At 45.8% G+C, this 24,168-nt stretch overlaps 1 long non-coding RNA gene across 1 annotated transcript; it reads right to left on the bottom strand.

The window, feature by feature from the left end:
* Nucleotides 1–4,802: 4,802 nt before the first annotated feature.
* On the bottom strand, nt 4,803–21,443 carry LOC310680122. The gene is made up of 2 exons (XR_014512644.1): nt 21,296–21,443; nt 4,803–5,129 (listed from the first exon to the last, which is right to left on the bottom strand). It is a non-coding gene; the product is annotated as an uncharacterized lncRNA (long non-coding RNA).
* Nucleotides 21,444–24,168: the final 2,725 nt, after the last annotated feature.

Raw genomic sequence — 24,168 nt, 5'->3', positions numbered from 1 at the left:
TAGGCCAGGAGTGTTTTTCCTTGGTGACACCGCCATGTTGAAAAGTGTGTGTTTGCAAGGTGTTTCCTGTCCTGTCCAGAAATGCACCGTGCTGGATGAAGCCAGTTCTAGATCTTTCCTAAATAAATAAAATAAAAACCCACTGGAAGATATATTTGAAAAATTAATGTTAAGGGGAACATTGTTAAGCAAGATAGCTAAAGCAACAGGGTCAGGGCCTCCATTGCGACACGTCCCCCTGCTGAGTGACTTGGCTGAGGACTTTGGGAAGAGCAACTATCTGAGGATAGTTCAGGAGAAAGGAGGCGGTTTGTGAGAAGTAATGATGTTTTCTGGCAAAATGAAGATTTCTTCTTCTTGAATGTAAGTAGGATGTCTAATTCTTTCTGCATTCTGCTTCTTTTGCTCTCCCTCAAGATTTAGAAACATAGGGCAGTAAGGCAGATCTGGAAAAAGCCTAGGTAAAGGTACAGGTACCCCTGACCGTCCAGTCGTGGCCGACTCTAGGGTTGCGCGCTCATCTCGCTCTATACGCTGAGGGAGCCGGCGTACAGCTTCCGGGTCATGTGGCCAGGATGACTCAGCCGCTTCTGGCAAAAGTAGAGCAGTGCACGGAAAGGCTGTTTACCTTCCCGCCAGAACGGCACCTATCGTATTTTTCGCTCTATAGGACGCACCAGACCATAAGACGCACCAGACAATAGGAGGGGGAGAACAGGGGGAAAAAAATTCTCCCCCTCTCTGCTCAGCGTCCCTTCAGCGAAGCGGCAGGAGAAATGGAGCCCCTTCCATTTCTCCTCCCGCTTTGCTGAAGGGGCGCTGTGCAGAGAGGGAAAACGGTGCAGTACCTCTCCAGCGAAGCGTAGCCTGGAGAGCAAGAGGGATCGGTGTGCACTGACCCCTCTCACTCTCCAGGCTTCAGGCGGCTATCCGCAAGCCTTTGGAGCATGGCGGGAACTCCTGCTGCGCTCTGAAAGCTTGCGGATAGCTGCCTGAAGCCAACAGCGTGCAGCCTTTGAAGCCTGCGGAGGCTTTGCACAGCCATCCCCAAGCTAGAACAGTGAGATGGAGCGCTGCGCAGCGCTCCGCCTCGCTGTTCTGGCTTCGGGGACTGTCTTTGAAGCCTCCGCAGGGCAGCAGGGTGCTTTCACCCCGCTGCCCTGCGGAGGCTTTGCACAGCCATCCCCAAGCTAGAACAGTGAGATGGAGTGCTGCATAGCGCTCCTTCTCCTTGTTCTGGCTTTGGGCTTAGCTAGCAGCCTGCATTCACTCCATAGGGCACACACACATTTCCCCTTAATTTTTATTTTTTTTTATAAAATAATTTTTATTAGCAAACCAATCAAATCACATTAGTTCCAAATTACAAAACCGAATTTTAATTTTTTGTTGGGGGTACCCATGCCTCGAGCTCAGAAAGGGATCCAATCATCTCTTATTTCTGCTGCTTTGATCATTTCCCCTTAATTTTTGAAGGGGGAAAAGTGCGTCCTGTAGAGCGAAAAATACGGTATTTATCTACTTCCACTTTGTGCTTTCGAACTGCTAGGTTGGCAGGAGCTGGGACCAAGCAATGGGAGCTCACCCCATCACAGGGATTCGAACTGCCGACCTTCTGATCAGCAAGCCCTAGGTTCTGTGGGCATCCGTGTCCCTACGGAAAAAGCCTATTGCAGACCGAATCTCCCTCCCAAACCTGGTATGTAAGGGCTTCCGGTTTTTCCGCCCTCCGTTGTGGATGTGCTTCAAGGGTTCTGCGCGCCTAGCAGCTGTTAGAGGGAACTTTGGGGGGCAATGCAGAGGCTACACGACCCCCAAAAAGGCTCTGGGCGTGGCCCAGGGCTGACATTGTCCGGCAGCGTCATAAAAGGAACCCTTCGAAGCCCACGTCCTAACCAGGAGGTGAGTCGACAGAGAGTACCTAGACGCAAGGACACGAGCAATCCTCAGCAGCAAGCCTCAGAGTCCCAAATGGTAAGAATGGCAGCAAAATCTCTCACTTTCTCAATCCTCTTAATTACTGCGCTAAGCTAACAAGGGGAGCTTGAGGAGAAGAGGGTCTGTGAGACTTATTTATACAAAGTGAACTGCTCAGAAACAGACCCAAAAGACTAGCACATAAAGAGTAAAGAACGGAGATTTTATCTTAAATATATTGGAAATCTTTCTCATTATACTTAACCATAAGCGAAGATTTCTCTAACAAGTACCAGTAAGAAAAGGAAGACAGATTCAAATTTCACTCTGCAGCAGCAGTACTAGCCCATTAAAAGAAGCGGAATTCAAGGACTTAACTTGTTTTTTACTTTGAAGTGGCGTGAGCCCAGCGAAAGAGACTGAGTTAAAAGACTTGGATTGTCAGCGCTGTTTGTGGTAAAAGAGTGGAAGTTACTGGAAAACAAAGGTAAAAGAGAAGGCAACACTTTTAATATTGAACTTATATTAAACACTAACCTATAAAGATGGCGTAGCGTGGTCTAGGAGAAACGGCTGGACTAATTGGAGAATCAAGAAAAGAAAAGCGCCGAAAGGAGGGGTGGAACTGGACAAAAGAGGAGAGGGACTATAAAATTAAAGATGAGCATATTTAGTTTGAGGAGGATGTTTGTGAGAAAGGAAATACGTGTAATGAAGAGACTTTCTTCATATAAAGTGTAAGTAGGATTCCTAATTCCTTCTGCATTCTGTTTCTTTTACTATCCCTCAAGATTCAGAAACGTAGGGAACCATGTCATGGTTAGATTAGTTTATAAAGACTGGCTGCGTGAGCTGCTGGTCTCCTGCTGTCACGTGCCAAAGATCCATCCCCTGGTCTGCGAGGAGGAGGAGGAGGAAGAGATATTGGAAGAGAAATGGGAGGATGAAGTGATGGTTATGAAGATCAGAAGGAATCTTTAGTGAAGGTGAAAACAATTTATGTAAGACCAAGCGACCAGCGGATGGATGCCACGGATGCCAATATAGATGGTGAGAGATGGTGATGTTTGTTCTTGAGGAACAGGGAGGTCAGAGAGAATCTGGATCCCTGGGATGGGGGAAGGCAGCTCCCTGATTCAAGAAGAGTTCAGGGATGGAAGGGAGGAAGGGAGAATAACGCAAGCCACCTGGAGATCCTTGCAGGAAAGATGGATCATCAATGTAATAATCAACGAAAAAATTAAGATTTTTTTCTCTTCATTTCTCTTCCAGGCACCGATAGCAGTGAGGCCAGCAGCTCCAGTACAGCTCTACCCCGCTCCAAGACCCAGTTCTCCCTTCGCCCCAAACCCAAGTATCTAAATAAATAAATAATAGGGATGTGGGTGGCGCTGTGGGTTAAACCACAGAGCCTAGGACTTGCCTATCAGAAGGTTGGGGGTTCGAATCCCCAAGACGGAGTGAGCTCCCATTGCTCGGTCCCTGCTCCTGCCCACCTAGCAGTTCGAAAGCATGTCAAAGTGCAAGTAGATAAATAGGTAACGCTCCGGCGGGAAGATAAAGGCGTTTCAGTGCGCTGCTCTGGTTCAGAAGCAGCTTAGTCATGCTGGCCACATGACCCGGAAGCTGTCTGCGGACAAACGCCGGCTCCCTTAGCCAGTAAAGCGAGAAGAGCACCGCAACCCCAGAGTCGGTCACGAATGGACCTAATGGTCAGGGGCCCCTTTACCTTTATATATTTCAAAAACACTATGAGTCTCCAGTGTGGTCTCTCGTCACAAGGAAACAGATTTTATAAAGAGGCAACCTTTCAAACTTCTTATAAATGGAAACTGGGGAAAGCCCCCTCCAAAAGAATAAACTGTGCCCAGTGACTAGCTGATCCACATGCCTGTTCAGTTGACGTTCTAGATGCCTACTTAGTTGTTCTCAAAGGCTGTTGAAAGAGAGAATGGCCAGTGTGGCAGGCTGGGTGAGCTGCTGGCCTCCTGCTGTCGTGCCCCTAAAATCCACCCCCTGGTCTGCGAGGAGGAGGAGGAGGAAGAGATATTGGAAGAGAAATGGAATGAGGAAGTAAATATAATTAAAGAAAGGGGGAATAGCGTAAGCCACCTGAAGATCCTTGAAGGAAAGATGGGTTGTCAACATAATAATAAATGGAAAGATTCAAAATCTTTTCTCTTTTCTCTTCCGGGCAGCGACAGCAGTGAGGCCAGCAACTCCAGCACAGACCTCCCTCCCCACCAAGACCCAGTCCCCCCCTTCCCCACAAACCCAAATAGAAAAATAAAATAAAAATCGTCATTATTATTCTAATCAAGTTCCTTTACAAACATGCTATTCTGTGATCATCCTTTTATCCTAGGCGGTGCTTTTTCCTACGTTTGTGGGCCTGGGTGGGAATCCTGAGTCTCGCTGCAGGAGTGGACAGTTTGGCTCCTTCCCTTGTTGTTGCTCCTAGATGGAACTGCGCATGTGCGAAGACAAGTCAGGGACTTCCAAGCTGGATCAATAAACGTGTCACCCGTTGTCTGAAAACCACTGTCCTAATCACATGCCAGATTGTCTTTTGTGAATGAAATAAAGTTCTTTCAAATAGTTTTTTAATGTTGGCATTTGTCTGTCTTGAGAAGCAATGGAGTGCGCCTCTGGGGGTGAGGTCAAAATCAAGCAACGGTGTCAGCAGTCCCAAAATGACCTCTCCAGGGAGCAAGACTGGGCAGTGTGTCTGGAGGTCCTGGGCTTCCCAGATGACAAGATTCCCTCTCTTGGCCTTGCAGATGTGTCTCCAAGGAAAGCAGAGTTAGGCACCAGTTGGGCTGCAGGAGTTGTCAGAAGGGGTTGTAAACGGCGCCATCCAACCGCCTGAGGGACTCCACTCCAGATTTGTGTAGGGTTTACTCCTTAGCCTTTTCAGCTCCCAAAGATATCCCACAAGGCAAATTAGGATCAGAGTTTTCCTTCTCCTCGATGGGCTACCGTTATAGGTGGATGAGCCCCATCTGCCCCTCACTTCCCTCCACAGCATTGCAGAAACCACCTTCTTGACCACTGGGCCAACGCTTGGTCTTGTCCGCTCAATCTGCTGGAGCCTGTCTTTGCACACAGGGGAAGATCCTGAGCATTTGAGACACCTTGGCTGCCCTCACCTGGTTTAGGTGGCCAGTCAAAGCCGTTCCCAGGATGTGGCCTCTGTCGCATGCTGACTGTTTCTAGGAGCAAGAGAACAAACTTTTTATTAAAGAATGGAAATGGTTTAATGAATAGTTACCAACTGTAAAAAGATAAGAACATTGGCAGGATTATTGGAATAACCTGCAGTTTAATAAGATTATATATTTAAAGCAGATGCATAAATGAAGAAATTAAGGTAATTTGGATATGCATAAGATATGAAGAATCAATTTAAGGAACTGCAGAAAGAGGGGGAAGGAAGTCAAGTTTTGAAATGTTACAATGACTGCAAAATTACTGAAGTGTATAAACTTGAAAATCATAATTTTTTTAAAAAAAAATATTTCACCAAAAATCAGACATCGTCCATTTCAGTCCCAACTGGAGCCAAAGGACACAGGCCTGGCCAGGACAGCTTTCCAGTTACAGCTTCTGCAGTGATGAGGCATGTGAGCCCCAACTGTCCTCCTCCCCAAGCTAGCAAGCCCCACCTGGGCTGTGGGTCCTTGCCTTCCGTCCCTCCCAACTGACAGTTGTTAGTTCTGGAATCCTGAGCTTGAGGGGGGTACATCCCATTTCGCCCCGTGGGACACTCACCACCCCTTAGCCACCTGCCTTTGGCGCTGCAGCAGTGATGGCTTTGGTCCCTGAAAGAGCAGGCAAGATCTCTCCCAAATCTCAATACATATTTTGCTCTCCTAGACATCTTGCAAGACTTCAATGAGATCTTGCAGGAAATCTCCAATCTGTTTACCTGCAAGCACACACTTTTAATTCCCCCCCCCTTATTTAATACAAATTTCTCAGTCTAACAGATTTGCACATAGGATTCTGTATCACATTGTTACCGGAAAAATCTGAGGGCTCCCTTGGACAAAAAGTAAAGACACCAACCAGAGTAAATTGGAGCAAATCAGCAGCCTGTAGGCTTGGCCTTTATTGAACTGTTGCAACAGGGTGTTCCCCTCGCTTGCAGGAGAGAGGAAAGACACAGAAAATGGTGTGCAAGACCTTATAAAAACTTTTGAAATTCCCCTCCTCTAGATCAAGCCCACCCCCAGAAACATCATGCATACATTACAGAAAGAAGGGGTTGAGGGAGGAGTTGGGGTGGTAACCTGAGTGTCCTGTCACCTGGCTGGTTCCCTTCTCCCCCCCCCCCATGAGTCATTTTCTGAAGACAAAAGGTAGTCACAGTTTCCTGCCCCCTGAAGGAAGATCTGATCATTGTCCTTTGTTCCAGTCTGTTCTGAATCCACTCCCATATGCAAGTTCTTTGTGATCTTGATTGTCTTCTGTCTGGGATCATCAGGGTTGGTATAGCAACTGGGCAGGGCTCCTGTGGATGTGCTGGTATGGTGAAGGGATTATGGCTGGCCTGTATCAGTCCTTCCCCATTTTGTAGTCCTTCCTTCATGGAGTAAAATAAAAGTGGAACAGTGCAAATCCGATGTATGGTTGATTTTCTATGAATTTATAACAGCAGTGTATGGTTGATTTTCTATGAATTTATAACAGAAGCGTGGCGTATGTAGTGTGTGTGTGTGTGTGTGTGTGTGAAGTTTGTACAAGCTGAATGATTGGGGTGGGGGGTTCCTGCTACAACGTGAAATGGCACATTTGTTTTGTTCTATTGTTACATTACTTGTGGCCTTCTAACACTTTGGGAGAAGCCTTCTCACCCTTTTCCCTTTAAAAATGAGGATCTATGCTTTACACTCAGCAGGAAGGTCCATTTAAAAGGAACCATGTAGTTGTTTTGCTGCTGCTTTTTTGTGTTCTCAGGTGTCCAAGTTAGCCTCCTGGCCCTGCTCCTCCAAAATACCACAGCAACATCCCCCACTAGGAATCCCTACTTGGGCTTTCATTGGCCATCAGCAATATCCGGTGGAGCCAGGTGGAGAGAAGTGCCCCATCTTGCCCATCTTTGGGGTTCTCACCAGGGACACAAGGAAGGGGAAGGTGTATGTTTAAGAAATCAAATTCCCCAAGGGCTGAAACTCTGTCCAGCCAATTAAAAACCCCAAATTCTCTCAGGAGAGAGCTTCATATTTGGCAGGCAGGGCTTGTGTGCTTTGCTCATGATCCCTTGGATGTCCTGAGGCTGTTAGAGCAGCAGCCGTAAGTACTGGGGCTCTGGGAGTGAGACATTGTCCTCAGAAGGCAAATAGTAACTGAGGTTCCCTTTTCTCTCCCTTGGAGGCCCTGAACAAGGAGCTGGCCACCCAAACCCAATCTAAACAGCTTTGCTCCAGAACCAGCCCCTCCCTTCAGTTCTGTTCAGTTAAGAATGTCAGTTAAGAGGGACCACCTGTATTTTCTTGATTCTTCCCTGAGGTCATAATGGGCATGCACACTGGTATCTGTTTGCCTGTAAGCACACACCTTTAGTTTATCTTTTTTAAAATAAAAATAAAATACAAGTTTCTCAATCTACCAGCTTTGCACAAAACAGCAGCCGTTTTGTGATCCATGGCAGTGAAAACCCCACGTTTTATGGTGCCCCCCCCCAAATGAGGCTTCATTGCCCTATCCCACAGGGTCACGAATTCTCCAAAGGTTCAATGTCATCTGATTCACTCCAAAGCAGCACCAAACACCCAGAGAATGCCCCCTGCAACATTGGGGTGTGTGTGAAAACACTACATTTCCCATTGTTAGAGTGGCATACAAAGGATGAACAAGTTAAATCCGTGATGATAGATTGGGCAAGACATGTAGGACATAACATCATGTTTGAGGATTGGGAAAGATTGTGGAAGAAAGGGGTCAAGTTCACTGCATGTACTGTACTAAAGGAAAACATAATGAAAATGATGTATAGATGGTATCTGACCCCTGTTAAATTAGCAAAGATTTGCCATAACTGTGATAACCATTGCTGGAAATGTAAAGAAAAAGAAGGTACCTTCTATCATATGTGGTGGACCTGCCCCAAGGTGAAAGACTTCTGGGAAAAGATTTATAATGAATTGAAAAAAATGTTGAAATATACATTTATAAAGAAACCAGAGGCCTTTCTTCTTGGAATAACAGGTTTGGAATTGCCCAAGAAAGATGTTAAATCATTTTTGTATGCCACAACTGCAGCAAGAATTTTGTTAGCTAAGAATTGGAAAACGCAAGAAGTACCAACAGTGGAGGAATGGCAGATGAAGATGATGGATTTTTCGGAGCTAGCCGATGTGACTGGAAGAGTCCCTGACCAGAAGGAGGAGGAGTATCAGGAAGAATGGATGAAATTCAATGACTATTTAGTTAAATATGTTAAGTTAAATTAATTGGAAAAAGCTTGCATATAGCAGATAGGCTGAGGATTTAAATATGTAATATGTGACAAATTAATATGTTTAATACTGAACTGGGAAGTAAGAAAGATGTTAAGTGATTAAGTTAATTTTATAAGAATATTGATTTGGAAAACCGTTAAAATGATATGCACTGAAATCCAACCAGGGGGATACGAGGAAGTCACTTAACAATGTTAATTAGATTAGTTTTAATAAGGTTATGATTTATGTTTGTTTGTCTATTTGTCTCTGTGTTTAAATTTTTGTGAAAAAACCAATAAATTATTTTGAAAAAAAGAGAGAAAATACTACATTTCCCAGCACCCCACAAAATGAGCCCTCAGCGTCCTAATCTGCTGGGTTAAGATATCGCCAAAAATCCAAGGTCAGCCGAATCATTACAAAGGGTGCTAAGCTGCGGGGGAAAGTCTCTGCAACGTTTGTCGAGAAAAAACTATGTTTCGTCAAATGCTTGGAGAAGGCCCCATGCTACATTTGGCAGTGAAAAAACTACGTTTCATGGCGCCCCACAATATGAGCCCTCGACACCCTTGCCTGCAACGTAAACATTTCGCCAAAAATATGACATTATCCAATTAACTCCAAAGCGGTGCCAAACTCCAGGAAGAGCCCCTGTAAAAATACGTTTCACATCTCCCCCCCCCCAAAAAAAATGAGCCATCAGCACACTAAACAGTAGTTTCAAGATTTCGCCAAAAATCTGGGGTTGTCTGACTAACTCGAAAGTAGAGCCATATGCTGTAACAAGGCCCCATGCAACATCTGGCAGTGAAAACACTATGTTTTCTTGCACCCCACAAAATCAGCCCTCGGCGCCCTAACTCTGAGGATCAAGATTTTGCCAAATATCACAACTGGAGAGAGACCTGTTGCATAATGTAAAAGTGCTGTCTAAAATGTATAAGATATTATGGGAAAGGGATTCCTGCGCCGAGCACTGGCAAAATGGCCCGTGCAATGTTTAGCAAGGAAAACCGCACGTTTCTCAGCGCCCCACAAAATGAGCCTTTGGCGCTCTAACCGAAAACCTGACGTCATCCGATTAACTCTAAAGCAGCGCCAAGCTGCGGAAAATGCCCCCCTGCAACATTTGGCAGTGAAAATAGATATATAAAAGTCAGTGCTTTATACGGTGTAGCAATGCACAAAGATTAAAGCCACGATAGCCAGCTCTGAAAAGCTGGGGTGGTTTGTGTTTTCTGAGGCATGGCCATGAGGCTTGGAGTTAATGACTTGTAACACATCACAGTCATGTTGACACCATGAATCATGTTGACACGATTTAGCGCTTCTACGCATGCATGAGTGGCAAAACACAGAAGTAACCCTTTCCGGTACTTCTGGGTCGCCGCAGGACCCAACCTGAAAAAAGGTAACATGAAGCAAATGTAACATGAGGCATGACTGTACTGGAAGAAGCAAAGATCACCCGTGTCAAAGCAATGATTCTTCAACATCGACTTCATTCGACTGGTCATGTTCAGATGCCTGATTATTGTCTTCCAAAGAAACTACTCTATTCCAAACTTTAAAATGGAAAGCGTAATGCTAGTGGTCAACAAAAGAGGTTTAAAGACTCTATCAAGGCAAATCTTTAAAAATGTAGTATAAACACCGACAACTGGGAAACACTGGCCTGCCAGTGCCCCAATTGGAGAGCAGCTTTTACCAAAGGTGTCATGTGCTTTGAAGATCCTCAAACTCAGGACGAAAGGAAGACATGTGCTAAGAGGAAGGCACGCTTGGCAAACCCTCACAGTGATCAACTCCTGCCTGGAATCCAATGTCCCCACTGTGGAAGGACGTGGGGATCCAGAATTGGCCTCCACAGTCACTTACGGACTCACTGTTAAGACCGGGTTCACGGAAGACAGTATTACTCAGCTCCAAATGATCACCAAAGAAGAACAGTATTTGAAAGAATGGATTCCATATACAATGGTACCTCAGGTTAAGAACTTAATTCGTTCTGGAGGTCTGTTCTTAACCTGAAACTGTTCTTAACCTGAAGCCCCACTTTAGCAAATGGGGCCTCCCGCTGCTGCCGTGCCGCCGAAGCACGATTTCTGTTCTCATGCTGAAGCAAAGTTCTTAACCCGAGGTATTATTTCTGGGTTAGCAGAGTCTGTAACCTGAAGCGTATGTTAACCCAAGGTACCACTGTATCATTGAATTTGTCCATGGCAAGTCTGCGTTTATCTGCAGGTTGTTCATATGTGGTGAGTTTGTAGAAGTCTTCAATCCAATCATAGAAGGCAGACGCATTTTTATTTTTCCAACTCACCAGTATCAGCCTTTTTGCTGTGATAAGGGCACAGAGAGTCCACTCGTATTGCCCCTTTGTAAGGTTCCATGTGCTGGATGTATAATTTGAAAGGATATTTTGGTCTGTAAAGGTACATTTGGCCTCAGCGATGGGAGTCCAGCAATGAATCATTTAGCCAGTGCAATGGAGGAGGAAGAGGTTGAAAATGCGAGTTTTACTGGCACCTGTAGCAGCAGCTAGAGCGTGGCCTGCAGTGCCACCTGGTGGCCGACCTTGGAACCTCCATGCCCATCCCAGATATAAAGCTTTAGGCATGTGTTTTACACACACACACACACACACACACACACACTAATCCACAAGCAGGAAATATCCCAAACAGCTCTTCCCCTGAAATATACTCAGAGTCGAGAGTGGATTTCATGCTCATAGTAGTGAGGAATGAAAGTTCCCCCACAATATCTGCTTTATATACATTATTTACACAATGGGCTGCACGTGATTGGCTAATTCTGGGATTCTCCTGTAGGCCAATCAGGTTGTGGATTCACTTCCACCTGGAGCTGGATTGGGTGGCTCCTGCGGACCAATCAGACTGCTGCATTGTTCTAGGACCAATCAGACTGCTGCATGTTGGATTCTATTGTTCTAGGACCAATCAGACTGTTGCATTTTGGATCCTTTTCAACTCAGTACATAACATCCCCCACAAACCACCCCCAACTTTCCCAACATAGGAATAGTGTGAGTGGAGGCTGGGTGCACCACATTGGAGACCCCAGGCGGAGGAGTAGGGGAATCTCATCCTTTACTTCCACACAAGGGTGACAGGCCAAATCATCTGTCAGGATAGCTATGGTGGCCACGATTTCGCTGAAAACCCGATGTCTTAGGATTCACAACAAAGCAATGGCAAACACCTGCTAAAGACCCCCTGAAATGTTTGGCAGTGAAAACCCCACATTTCATGGCACCCCCAAAAATGAGCCTTTGGCGCCCTAACTCACGGGATCCCAATTTCTCCAAAAGTCAGACGTTGTCCAATTCACTCCAAAGCGGCACCAAACACCCAGAGAATGCCCCCTGCAAGGTTTGGGGGTGAAAACACTACGTTTCACATCGCCCCACAAAATGAGCCCTCGACGCAGTAACCCACATGGTTGTCAGGGGCTGGACTGAGGAGGAATGGTGGGAGCCCCCCCCTCTCAAGGACCTGCTCCACAACTCCAATTTATAAAGATTATAATCCAAGTTAACGAGATCTTCTTGCAATTAGAGGTCAAGAGATATGTAAAAGTCAGTGCTTTATATGATTCAGCCACATGGTGGAGCAACACACAAAGATTAAAGAAGCCATGATAGCCAGCTCTGAAAAGCTGGGATGGTTTGTGTCTTCAAAGGCATGGCAGTGTGGCTTGAAGTTAATGACTTGTAACACCTCACAGTCGTCATCATTATCGTATAATAATAATAATTTATTATTTATACCCAGCCACTCTGGGCGGCTTCCAACAAAATATTGAAAATAAAATAGTCTGTCAAACATTAAAAGCTTCCCAGAACAGGGCTGCCTTCAGACGTCTTCTAAATGTCAGGTAGCTGTTGATCTCTTTGACATCTGGTGGGAGGGGGTTCCACAGGGCAGGCACCACTACCCTGTAACTTGGCTTCTCGCAGGGAGGGAACCGCCAAAAGGCCCTCAGCGCTGGACCTCAGTGTCCAGGCAGAACGATGGGGGCGGAGGCGCTCCTTCAGGTATACTGGGCCAAGGCCGTTTAGGGCTTTAAAGGTCAGCACCAACACTTTGAATTGTGCCCGGAAACGTACTGGGAGGTCTTGGGGACAAACCCAGTCACCAGTCTAGCTGCCGCATTCTGGATTAGTTGTAGTTTCTGGGTCATCTTCAAAGGTAGCCCCACATAGAGTGCATTGCAGTAGTCCAAGCAAGAGATAACTAGAGCATGCACCACTCCGGTGAGACAGTCTGTGGGCAGGTAGGGTCTCAGCCTGCGTACTAGATGAAGCTGGTCAACAGCTGCCCTGGACACAGAATTGACCTGCGCCTCCATGGACACCATGAACTGAAAGGTCCCGGGGGCGTTACCCTGAGCCTCAGCCACAAGGAATGCGCAGCAGCAGAAAATGGTCACGCTGTTCTAGGTTGCATCTATGGAAGTCCAGGGTCCTGATGAAACGAAGTCAAAGTCCTACTCTCTCCTACCTTGGCCAGGCCACACCTGGAGTCCTGTGTCCAGTTCTGGGCACCATCCTTTAAGAAGGGTGTTGACAAGCTGGAATGTGTGCAGAGGAGGGCAACCAAGACAATCAAGGGTCTGGAAACTCAGATTGAAGAGAAACACTTGAAGGAGCTGGGTAGGTTTGGCCGGGAAAAGAGGAAACTGAGAGGAGATCTGACAGCCATCTTCAAATATCTAAAGAGCTGTCACATGGAAGAGGGAACAAGCTTGTTTTCTCCTGCTCTAGACGGTAGGACTCGAACCCATGGATTCAAGTTATAAGAAAGGAGATTCCAACTCAACATTCACAAAAGCTTTCTGACAGTAAGGGCTGTTTGGCATTCCCACGAGAGGTGGTGGACTCTCCTTCCTGGGAGGTTACTAAGCAGAGGTTGGATGGCCGTCTGCCATGGATGCTTTTGCTGAGATTCCTGCATCACAGGGGGTTGGACTAGATGACCCTTGGGGTCCCTTCCAGCTATAAGTTTCTATGATTCTATGAAACTGATCTGGATTAATGACAGCCATCCACCAGTTTCATATGCAACACTGCTTCCCACCCTTACTGATTAATATATATATAAAAAGTAGACAAATAATAACTTACAAAAAGGAACAATAAACGTGTCACCTTTATTATATAAACTGTTATCATAATCACATGTCAAAATTTCTTTTGTGAATGAAATAAAATGGTTCCAATCAGTTTTTAATAACCAACAATCAAATGTAGAGCTTGGGGTACATTTAAACATGGCTTAGATCAATTCCCCAGATGTTCCGTGTCCAGGGGTTCAGCGCCTGGCACCCAGAAACTCATGGCAAAGGGGAGTGTGGCACCAAGAATCTCATAACATTTCACTTCCTTGCAACCTAAGGAAAGCTGTTGATTGGCAGAAGACACTGGGCAGAAACAGAAGGAAACAGGGGGATGAGGAGGTCTAAGGGTGAAGTCCTGCTCCTGTCCATCACAATACTGGACAGATTATTACAGGATGTTGAGAAGGGTCATTTTTGACTATTAATTGAGAAACAGCAGCCATAGTCTAGGCCAGGAGTGTTTTTCCTTGGTGACACCGCCATGTTGAAAAGTGTGTGTTTGCAAGGTGTTTCCTGTCCTGTCCAGAAATGCACCGTGCTGGATGAAGCCAGTTCTAGATCTTTCCTAAATAAATAAAATAAAAACCCACTGGAAGATATATTTGAAAAATTAATGTTAAGGGGAACATTGTTAAGCAAGATAGCTAAAGCAACAGGGTCAGGGCCTCCATTGCGACACGTCCCCCTGCTGAGTGACTTGGCTGAGCAACTATCTGAGGATAGTTCAGGAGAAAGGAGGCGGTTTGTGAGAAGTAATGATGTTTTCTGGCAAAATGAAGATTCTTCTTCTTGAATGTAAGTAGGATGTCTAATTCTTGCTGCATTCTGCTTGTTTTGCTCTCCCTCAAGATTTAGAAACATAGGGCAGTAAGGCAGATCTGGAAAAAGCCTAGGTAAAGGTACAGGTACCCCTGACCGTTAGGTCCAGTCGCGGACGACTCTAGGGTTGCGTGCTCATCTCGCTCTATAGGCTGAGGGAGCCGGCGTACAGCTTCCGGGTCATGTGGCCAGGATGACTCAGCCGCTTCTGGCAAAAGTAGAGCAGTGCACGGAAAGGCTGTTTACCTTCCCGCCAGAACGACACCTATCGTATTTTTCGCTCTATAGGACGCACCAGACCATAAGACGCACCGGACAATAGGAGGGGGAGAACAGGGGAAAAAAAATTCTCCCCCTCTCTGCTCAGCGTCCCTTCAGCGAAGCGGCAGGAGAAGCGGAGCCCCTTCCATTTCTCCTCCCGCTTTGCTGAAGGGGCGCTGTGCAGAGAGGGAAAATGGTGCAGGGTCTCTCCAGCGAAGCGTAGCCTGGAGAGCAAGAGGGATCGGTGTGCACTGACCCCTCTCACTCTCCAGGCTTCAGGCGGCTATCCGCAAGCCTTCGAAGCATGGCGGGAACTCCTGCTGCGCTCTGAAAGCTTGCGGATAGCTGCCTGAAGCCAACAGCGTGCAGCCTTTGAAGCCTCCACAGAGCAGCGGGGTGAAGGCACCCCGCTGCCCTGCGGAGGCTTTGCACAGCCATCCCCAAGCTAGAACAGTGAGATGGAGCGCTGCGCAGCGCTCCGCCTCGCTGTTCTGGCTTCGGGGACTGTCTTTGAAGCCTCCGCAGGGCAGCAGGGTGCTTTCACCCCGCTGCCCTGCGGAGGCTTTGCGCAGCCATCCCCAAGCTAGAACAGTGAGACGGAGCGCTGCACAGCGCTCCTTCTCCCTGTTCTGGCTTTGGGCTTAGCTGCGCAGCCTGCATTCACTCCATAGGGCACACACACATTTCCCCTTAATTTTTGTTGTTGTTTTTTTATAAAATAATTTTTATTAGCAAACCAATCAAATCACATTAGTTCCAAATTACAAAACCGAATTTTAATTTTTTGTTGGGGGTACCCATGCCTTGAGCTCAGAAAGGGATCCAATCATCTCTTATTTCTGCTGCTTTGATCATTTCCCCTTAATTTTTGAAGGGGGAAAAGTGCGTCCTGTAGAGCGAAAAATACGGTATTTATCTACTTCCACTTTGTGCTTTCGAACTGCTAGGTTGGCAGGAGCTGGGACCAAGCAACGGGAGCGCACCCCATCATGGGGATTCGAACTGCCGACCTTCTGATCAGCAAGCCCTAGGTTCTGTGGGCATCCGTGTCCCTACGGAAAAAGCCTATTGCAGACCAAATCTCCCTCCCAAACCTGGTATGTAAGTGCTTCCGGTTTTTCCGCCCTCCATTGTGGATGTGCTTCAAGGGTTCTGCGCGCCTAGCAGCTGTTAGAGGGAACTTTGGGGGGCAATGCAGAGGCTACACGACCCCCAAAAAGGCTCTGGGCGTGGCCCAGGGCTGACATTGTCTGGCAGCGTCAAAAAAGGAACCCTTCGAAGCCCACGTCCTAACCAGGAGGTGAGTCGACAGACAGTTCCTAGACGCAAGGACACGAGCAATCCTCAGCAGCAAGCCTCAGAGTCCCAAATGGTAAGAATGGCAGCAAAATCTCTCACTTTCTCAATCCCCTTAATTACTGCACTAAGCTAACAGGGAGAGCTTGAGGAGAAGAGGGTCCATGAGACTTATTTATACAAAGTGAACTGCTCAGAAACAGACCCAGAAGACTAGCACATAAAGAGTAAAGAACAGGAGATTTTATCTTAAATATATTGGAAATCTTTCTCATTATACTTAACCATAAGCGAAGATTTCTCTAACAAGTACCGGTAAGAAAAGGAAGACAGATTCAAATTTCACTCTGCAGCAGCAGTAGTAGCCCATTAAAAGAAGCGGAATTCAAGGACTTAACTTGTTTTTTACTTTGAAGTGGCGTGAGCCCAGCGAAAGAGACTGAGTTAAAAGACTTGGATTGTCAGCGCTGTTTGTGGTAAAAGAGTGGAAGTTACTGGAAAACAAAGGTAAAAGAGAAGGCAACACTTTTAATATTGAACTTATATTAAACACTAACCTATAAAGATGGTGTAGCGTGGTCTAGGAGAAACGGCTGGACTAATTGGAGAATCAAGAAAAGAAAAGCGCCGAAAGGAGGGGTGGAACTGGACAAAAGAGGAGAGGGACTATAAAATTAAAGATGAGCATATTTAGTTTGAGGAGGATGTTTGTCAGAAAGGAAATACGTGTAATGAAGAGACTTTCTTCATATAAAGTGTAAGTAGGATTCCTAATTCCTTCTGCATTCTGTTTCTTTTACTATCCCTCAAGATTCAGAAACGTAGGGAACCATGTCATGGTTAGATTAGTTTATAAAGATTGGCTGCGTGAGCTGCTGGTCTCCTGCTGTCACGTGCCAAAGATCCATCCCCTGGTCTGCGAGGAGGAGGAGGAAGAGATATTGGAAGAGAAATGGGAGGATGAAGTGATGGTTATGAAGATCAGAAGGAATCTTTAGTGTAGGTGAAAACAATTTATGTAAGACCAAGCGACCAGGGGATGGATGCTACTGATGGATTATCAATGTAATAATCAATGAAAAAATTAAGAATTTTTTCTCTTCATTTCTCTTCCAGGCAGCGATAGCAGTGAGGCCAGCAGCTCCAGTACAGCTCTACCCCGCTCCAAGACCCAGTTCTCCCTTCGCCCCAAACCCAAGTATCTAAATAAATAAATAATAGGGATGTGGGTGGCGCTGTGGGTTAAACCAGAGAGCCTAGGACTTGCCTATCAGAAGGTTGGGGGTTCGAATCCCCACGACGGAGTGAACTCCCATTGCTCGGTCCCTGCTCCTGCCAACCTAGCAGTTCGAAAGGATGTCAAAGTGCAAGTAGATAAATAGGTAACACTCCGGCGGGAAGATAAAGGCGTTTCCGTGTGCTGCTCTGGTTCAGAAGCGGCTTAGTCATGCTGGCCACATGACTTGGAAGCTGTACACCGGCTCCCTCGGCCAATAAAGTGAGATGAGCGCCGCAACCCCAGAGTCGGCCACGACTGGACCTAATGGTCAGGGGTCCCTTTACCTTTATATATTTCAAAAACACTATGAGTCTCCAGTGTGGTCTCTCGTCACAAGGAAACAGATTTTATAAAGAGGCAACCTTTCAAACTTCTTATAAATGGAAACTGGGGAAAGCCCCCTCCAAAAGAATAGACTGTGCCCAGTGACTAGCTGATCCACATGCCTGTTCAGTTGACGCTCTAGATGCCTACTCAGTTGTTCTCAAAGGCTGTTGAAAGAGAGAATGGCCAGTGTGGCCGGCTGGGCGAGCTGCCGGCCTCCTGATGTCGTGCCCCTAAAATCCACCCCCTGGTCTGCGAGGAGGAGGAGGAAGAGATATTGGAAGAGAAATGGAATGAGGAAGTAAATATAATTAAAGAAAGGGGGAATAGCGTAAGCCACCTGAAGATCCTTGAAGGAAAGATGGGTTGTCAACATAATAATAAATGGAAAGATTCAAAATCTTTCCTCTTCCGGGCAGCGACAGCAGTGAGGCCAGCAACTCCAGCACAGATCTCCCTCCCCACCAAGACCCAGTCCCCCCCTTCCCCACAAACCCAAATAGAAAAATAAAATAAAAATCATCATCATTATTCTAATCAAGTTCCTTTACAAACATGCTATTCTGTGATCATTGTTTTATCCTAGGCGGTGCTTTTTCCTACGTTTGTGAGCATGAGTGGAAATCCTGAGTCTCACTGCAGGAGTCGACAGTTTGGATCCTTCCCTTGTTGTTGCTCCTAGATGGAACTGCGCATGTGTGAAGACAAGACAGAGACTTCCAAACTGGATCAATAAACGTGTCACCCGTTGTCTGAAAACCACTGTCCTAATCACATGCCAGATTGTCTTTTGTGAATGAAATAAAATTCTTTCAAGTAGTTTTTTAATGTTGGCATTTGTCTGTCTTGAGAAGCAATGGAGTGCGCCTCTGGGGGTGAGGTCAAAAGTCAAGCAAGGGTGTCAGCAGTCCCAAAGTGACCTCTCCAGGGAGCAAGACTGGGCAGTGTGTCTGGAGGTCCTGGGCTTCCCAGATGACAAGACTCCCTCTCTTGGCCTTGCAGATGTGTCTCCAAGGAAAGCAGAGTTAGGCACCAGTTGGGCTGCAGGAGTTGTCAGAAGGGGTTGTAAACGGCGCCACACAACCGCCTGAGGGACTCCACTCCAGATTTGTGTAGGGTTTACTCCTTCGCCTTTTCAGCTCCCAAAGATATCCCACAAGGCAAATTAGGAGTTTTCCTTCTCCTCGATGGGCTACCTTTATAGGTGGATGAGCCCCATCTGCCCCTCACTTCCCTCCACAGCATTGCAGAAACCACCTTCTTGACCACTGGGCCCACGCTTGGTCTTGTCCGCTCAATCTGCTGGAGGCTGTCTTTGCACACAGGGGAAGTTCCTGAGCATTTGAGACTCCTTGGCTGCCCTCACCTGGTTTAGGTGGCCAGTCAAAGCCGTTCCCAGGATGTGGTCTTTGTCGCATGCTGACCGTTTCTAGGAGCAAGAGAACAAACTTTTTATTAAAGAATGGAAATGGTTTAATGAATAGTTACAAACTGTAAACAGATAAGAACATTGGCAGGATTATTGGAATAACCTGCAGTTTAATAAGATTATATATTTAAAGCAGATGCATAAATGAAGAAATTAAGGTAATTTGGATATGCATAAGATATGAAGAATCAATTTAAGGAACTGCAGAAAGAGGGGGAAGGAAGTCAAGTTTTGAAATGTTACAATGACTGCAAAATTATTGAAATGTATAAACTTGAAAATCATTTTTTTTAAAAAAAAAAAATATTTCGCCAAAAATCAGACGTCATCCGTTTCACTCCCAACTGGAGCCAAAGGACACCGGCCTGGCCAGGACAGCTTTCCAGTTACAGCTTCTGCGGTGATGAGGCATGTGAGCCCCAACTGTCCTCCTCCCCAAGGCTAGCGAGCCCCACCTGGGCTGTGGGTCCTTGCCTTCCGTCCCTCCCAACCGACAGTTGTTAGTTCTGGAATCCTGAGCTTGGGGGGGGGGGTACGTCCCATTTCGCCCCGTGGGACACCCACCACCCCTTAGCCACCTGCCTTTGGCGCTGCGGCAGTGATGGCTTTGGTCCCTGAAAGAGCATGCAAGATCTCTCCCAAATCTCAATACATATTTTGCTCTCCTAGACATCTTGCAAGACTTCAATGAGATCTTGCAGGAAATCTCCAATCTGTTTACCTGCAAGCACACACCTTTAATTTTTTTTTCTTATTTAATACAAATTTCTCAATCTAACAGATTTGCACATAGGATTCTGTATCACATTGTTACCGGAAAAATCTGAGGGCTCCCTTGGACAAAAAGTAAAGACACCAACCAGAGTAAATTGGAGCAAATCAGCAGCCTGTAGGCTTGGCCTTTATTGAACTGTTGCAGCAGGGTGTTCCCCTCACTCGCAGGAGAAAGGAAAGACCCAGAACAATGGTGTGCAAGACCTTATAAAAACTTTTGAAATTCCCCTCCTCTAGGTCAAGCCCACCCCCAGAAACATCATGCATATATTACAGAAAGGAGGAGTTGAGGGAGGAGTTGTGGTGGTAACCTGAGTGTCCTGTCACCTGGCTGGTTCCCCTCTACCCCTCCCCATGAGTCATTCTCCGAAGACAAAAGGTAGTCGCAGTTTCCTGCCCCCTGAGGGAAGATCTGATCATTGTCCTTTCTTCCAGTCCATGCTGAATCCACTCCCATATGGAAGTTCTTTGTGATCTTGATTGTCTTCTGTCTAGGACCATCAGGGTTGGCATAGCAACTGGGCAGGGCTCCTGTGGATGTGCTGGGATGATGAAGGGATTATGGCGCCCTGTATCAAACCTTCCCCATTTTGTAGTCTTTCCTTCATGGAGTAAAATAAAAGTGGAACAGTGCAAATCCGATGTATGGTTGATTTTTCTATGAATTTATAACAGAAGCGTGGCGTATGTAGTGTGTGAGTGTGAGTGTGTGTGAAGTTTGTACAAACTGAATGATTGGGGTGGGGGGTTCCTGCTACAACATGAAATGGCACATTTGTTTTGTTCTATTGTTACATTATTTGTGGCCTTCTGACACTTTGGGAGAAGCCTTCTCTCCCTTTTCCCTTTAAAAATGAGGATCTGTGCTTTACACTCAGCAGGAAGGTCCATTTAAAAGGAAACATGTAGTTGTTTTGCTGCTGCTTTTTTGTGTTCTCAGGTGTCCAAGTTAGCCTCCTGGCCCTGCTCCTCCAATATACCACAGCAACATCCCCCACTAGGAATCCCTACTTGGGCTTTCATTGGCCATCAGCAATATCTGGTGGAGCCAGGTGGAGAGAAATGCCCCATTTTGTCCATCTTTGGGGTTTCAAGAGGTATAGCCTCTGTGCATGAACAGAATTCATGATTCAGCAAATGTATTAGACCATTGAAAGAGTTATTTCCTCTGATTAAATTACCAAAGGAAGAGAGCAGGATTGGCTTTTCTCACCAGGGACACAAGGAAGGGGAAGGTGTATGTTTAAGAAATCAAATTCCCCAAGGGCTGAAACTCTGTTCAGCCAATTAAAAACCCCAAATTCTCTCAGGAGAGAGCTTCATATCTGGCGGGCAGGGCTTGTGTGCTTTGCTCATGATCCCTTGGATGTCCTGAGGCTGTTAGAGCAGCAGCCATGAGTATTGGGGCTCTGGGAGTGAGACATTGTCCTCAGAAGGCAAATAGTAACTGAGGATCCCTTTTCTCTCCCTTGGAGGCCCTGAACAAAGAGCTGGCCAGCTCAGGGCCTCCATGGGAGAGAAAAGGGGGGCCAGCACTTGTGCTAAAATGAGCTTTCATACGTGGTCATCCTGCCCCACACTCACATTCCAAAATATCTGCATGCTCACCTATCCAAGAGGTGGTTGGTGTTGGGCTGGGGGGTCCCAGAAGGCAGAATAAGTTGAGAAGCAAAGCCCAAGAAGTTTGAGGCATCCTCTTCGCATCCACCCAAACCCAATCTAAACAGCTTTGCTCCAGAACCAGCCCCTCCCTTCAGCTCTGTTCAGTTAAGAATGTCAGTTAAGAGGGACCACCTGTATTTTCTTGAATCTTGCCTGAGGTCATAATGGGCATGCACACTGGTATCTGTTTACCTGTAAGCACACACCTTTGTTTTTTTTAAAAATAAAAATAAAATACAAGTTTCTCAATCTACCAGCTTTGCACAAAACAGCAGCCGTTTTGTGATCCATGGCAGTGAAAACCCCACGTTTTATGGTGCCCCCCCCAAATGAGGCTTCATTGCCCTAACCCACAGGGTCACGAATTCTCCAAAGGTCCAATGTCATCTGATTCACTGCAAAGCAGCACCAAACACCCAGAGAATGCCCCCTGCAACATTGGGGGGTGGGGTGGTGAAAACACTACATTTCCCATTGTTAGAGTGGCATACAAAGGATGAACAAGTTAAATCAGTGGTGATAGATTGGGCAAGACATGTAGGACATAATATCCTGTTTGAGGATTGGGAAAGATTGTGGAAGAAAGGGGTCAAGTTCACTGCATGTACTGTACTAAAGGAAAACATAATGAAAATGATGTATAGATGGTATCTGACCCCTGTTAAATTAGCAAAGATTTATCATAACTGTGATAACCATTGCTGGAAATGTAAAGAAAAAGAAGGTACCTTCTAGCATATGTGGTGGACCTGCCCCAAGGTGAAAGACTTCTGGGAAAAGATTTATAATGAATTGAAAAAAAATGTTGAAAAATACATTTATAAAGAAACCAGAGGCCTTTCTTCTTGGAATAACAGGTTTGGAATTGCCCAAGAAAGATGTTAAATTATTTTTGCATGCCACAACTGCAGCAAGAATTTTGTTAGCTAAGAATTGGAAAACGCAAGAAGTACCAACAGTGGAGGAATGGCAGATGAAGATGATGGATTTTTCGGAGCTAGCCGATGTGACTGGAAGAGTCCCTGACCAGAAGGAGGAGGAGTATCAGGAAGAATGGATGAAATTCAATGACTATTTAGTTAAATATGTTAAGTTAAATTAATTGGAAAAAGCTTGCATATAGCGGATAGGCTGAGGATTTAAATATGTAATATGTGACAAATTAATATGTTTAATACTGAACTGGGAAGTAAGAAAGATGTTAAGTGATTAAGTTAATTTTATAAGAATATTGATTTGGAAAACCGTTAAAATGATATGCACTGAAATCCAACCAGGGGGATACGAGGAAGTCACTTAACAATGTTAATTAGATTAGTTTTAATAAGGTTATGATTTATGTTTGTTTGTCTATTTGTCTCTGTGTTTAAATTTTTTGTGAAAAAACCAATAAATTATTTTGGAAAAAAAGAGAAAATACTACATTTCCCAGCACCCCACAAAATGAGCCCTCAGCGTCCTAACCTGCTGGGTTAAGATATCGCCAAAAATCCAAGGTCAGCCAAATCATTACAAAGGGTGCTAACCGGCGGGGGAAAGCCTCTGCAACGTTTGTCGAGAAAACACTATGTTTCGTCAAATGCTTGGAGAAGGCCCCACGTGACATTTGGCAGTGAAAAAACTACGTTTCATGGCGCCCCACAATATGAGCCCTCGACACCCTTACCTGCAGCGTAAATATTTTGCCAAAAATATGACATTATCCGATTAACTCCAAAGCGATGCCAAACTCCAGGAAGAGCCCCCCCCCAAATGAGCCATCAGCACACTAAACAGTAGTTTCAAGATTTCGCCAAAAATCTGGGGTTGTCCGACTAACTCGAAAGCAGAGCCATATGCTGTAACAAGGCCCCATGCAACATTTGGCAATGAAAACACTATGTTTTCCTGCACCCCACAAAATCAGCCCTCGGCACCCTAACCCCCAGGATCAAGATTTTGCCAAATACCACAACTGGAGAGATACCTGTTGCATAATGTAAAAGTGCTGTCTAAAATGTATAAGATATTACGGGAAAGGGATTCCTGTGCCGAGCACTGGCAAAATGGCCCGTGCAACTTTTAGCAGTGAAAACCGCACGTTTCACAGTGCCCTACAAAATGAGCCTTTGGCGCTCTAACCGAAAACCTGATGTCATCTGATTAACTCTAAAGCAGCACCAAGCTGCGGAAAATGGCCCCCTGCAACATTTGGCAGTGAAAATAGATATATAAAAGTCAGTGCTTTATACGGTTCAGCCATCAGGTGTAGCAATGCACAAAGATTAAAGCCACGATAGCCAGCTTTGAAAAGCTGGGCTGGTTTGTGTTTTCTGAGGCATGGCCATGAGGCTTGGAGTTAATGACTTGTAACACATCACAGTCATGTTGACACCATGAATCATGTTGACACGATTTAGCGCTTTTACGCATGCGCGAGTGGCGAAACACAGAAGTAACCCTTTCCGGTACTTCCAGGTCGCTGCAGGACCCAACCTGAAAAAAGGTAACATGAAGCAAACGTAACATGAGGTATGACTGTATTGGAAGAAGCAAAGATCACCCGTATCGAAGCAATGATTCTTCAACATCAACTTCATTGGACTGGTCATGTTGTTCAGATGCCTGATTATTGTCTTCCAAAGAAGCTACTCTATTCCAAACTTTAAAATGGAAAGCGTAATGCTAGTGGTCAACAAAAGAGGTTTAAAGACTCTATCAAGGCAAATCTTTAAAAATGTAGTGTCCAGAGGAGGGCAACCAAAATGGTCAAAGGCCTGGAAACGATGCCTTATGAGGAACGGCTAAGGGAGCTGGGCATGTTTAGCCTGGAGAAGAGG

This window comes from Podarcis tiliguerta (genome assembly GCF_965153285.1).
Source record: "Podarcis tiliguerta genome assembly, chromosome: 6".
NCBI classification, from domain to species: domain Eukaryota; kingdom Metazoa; phylum Chordata; class Lepidosauria; order Squamata; family Lacertidae; genus Podarcis; species Podarcis tiliguerta.
Note: the sequence above shows the minus strand (reverse complement) of the source record. Positions and strands in the feature narration are given on the sequence as shown.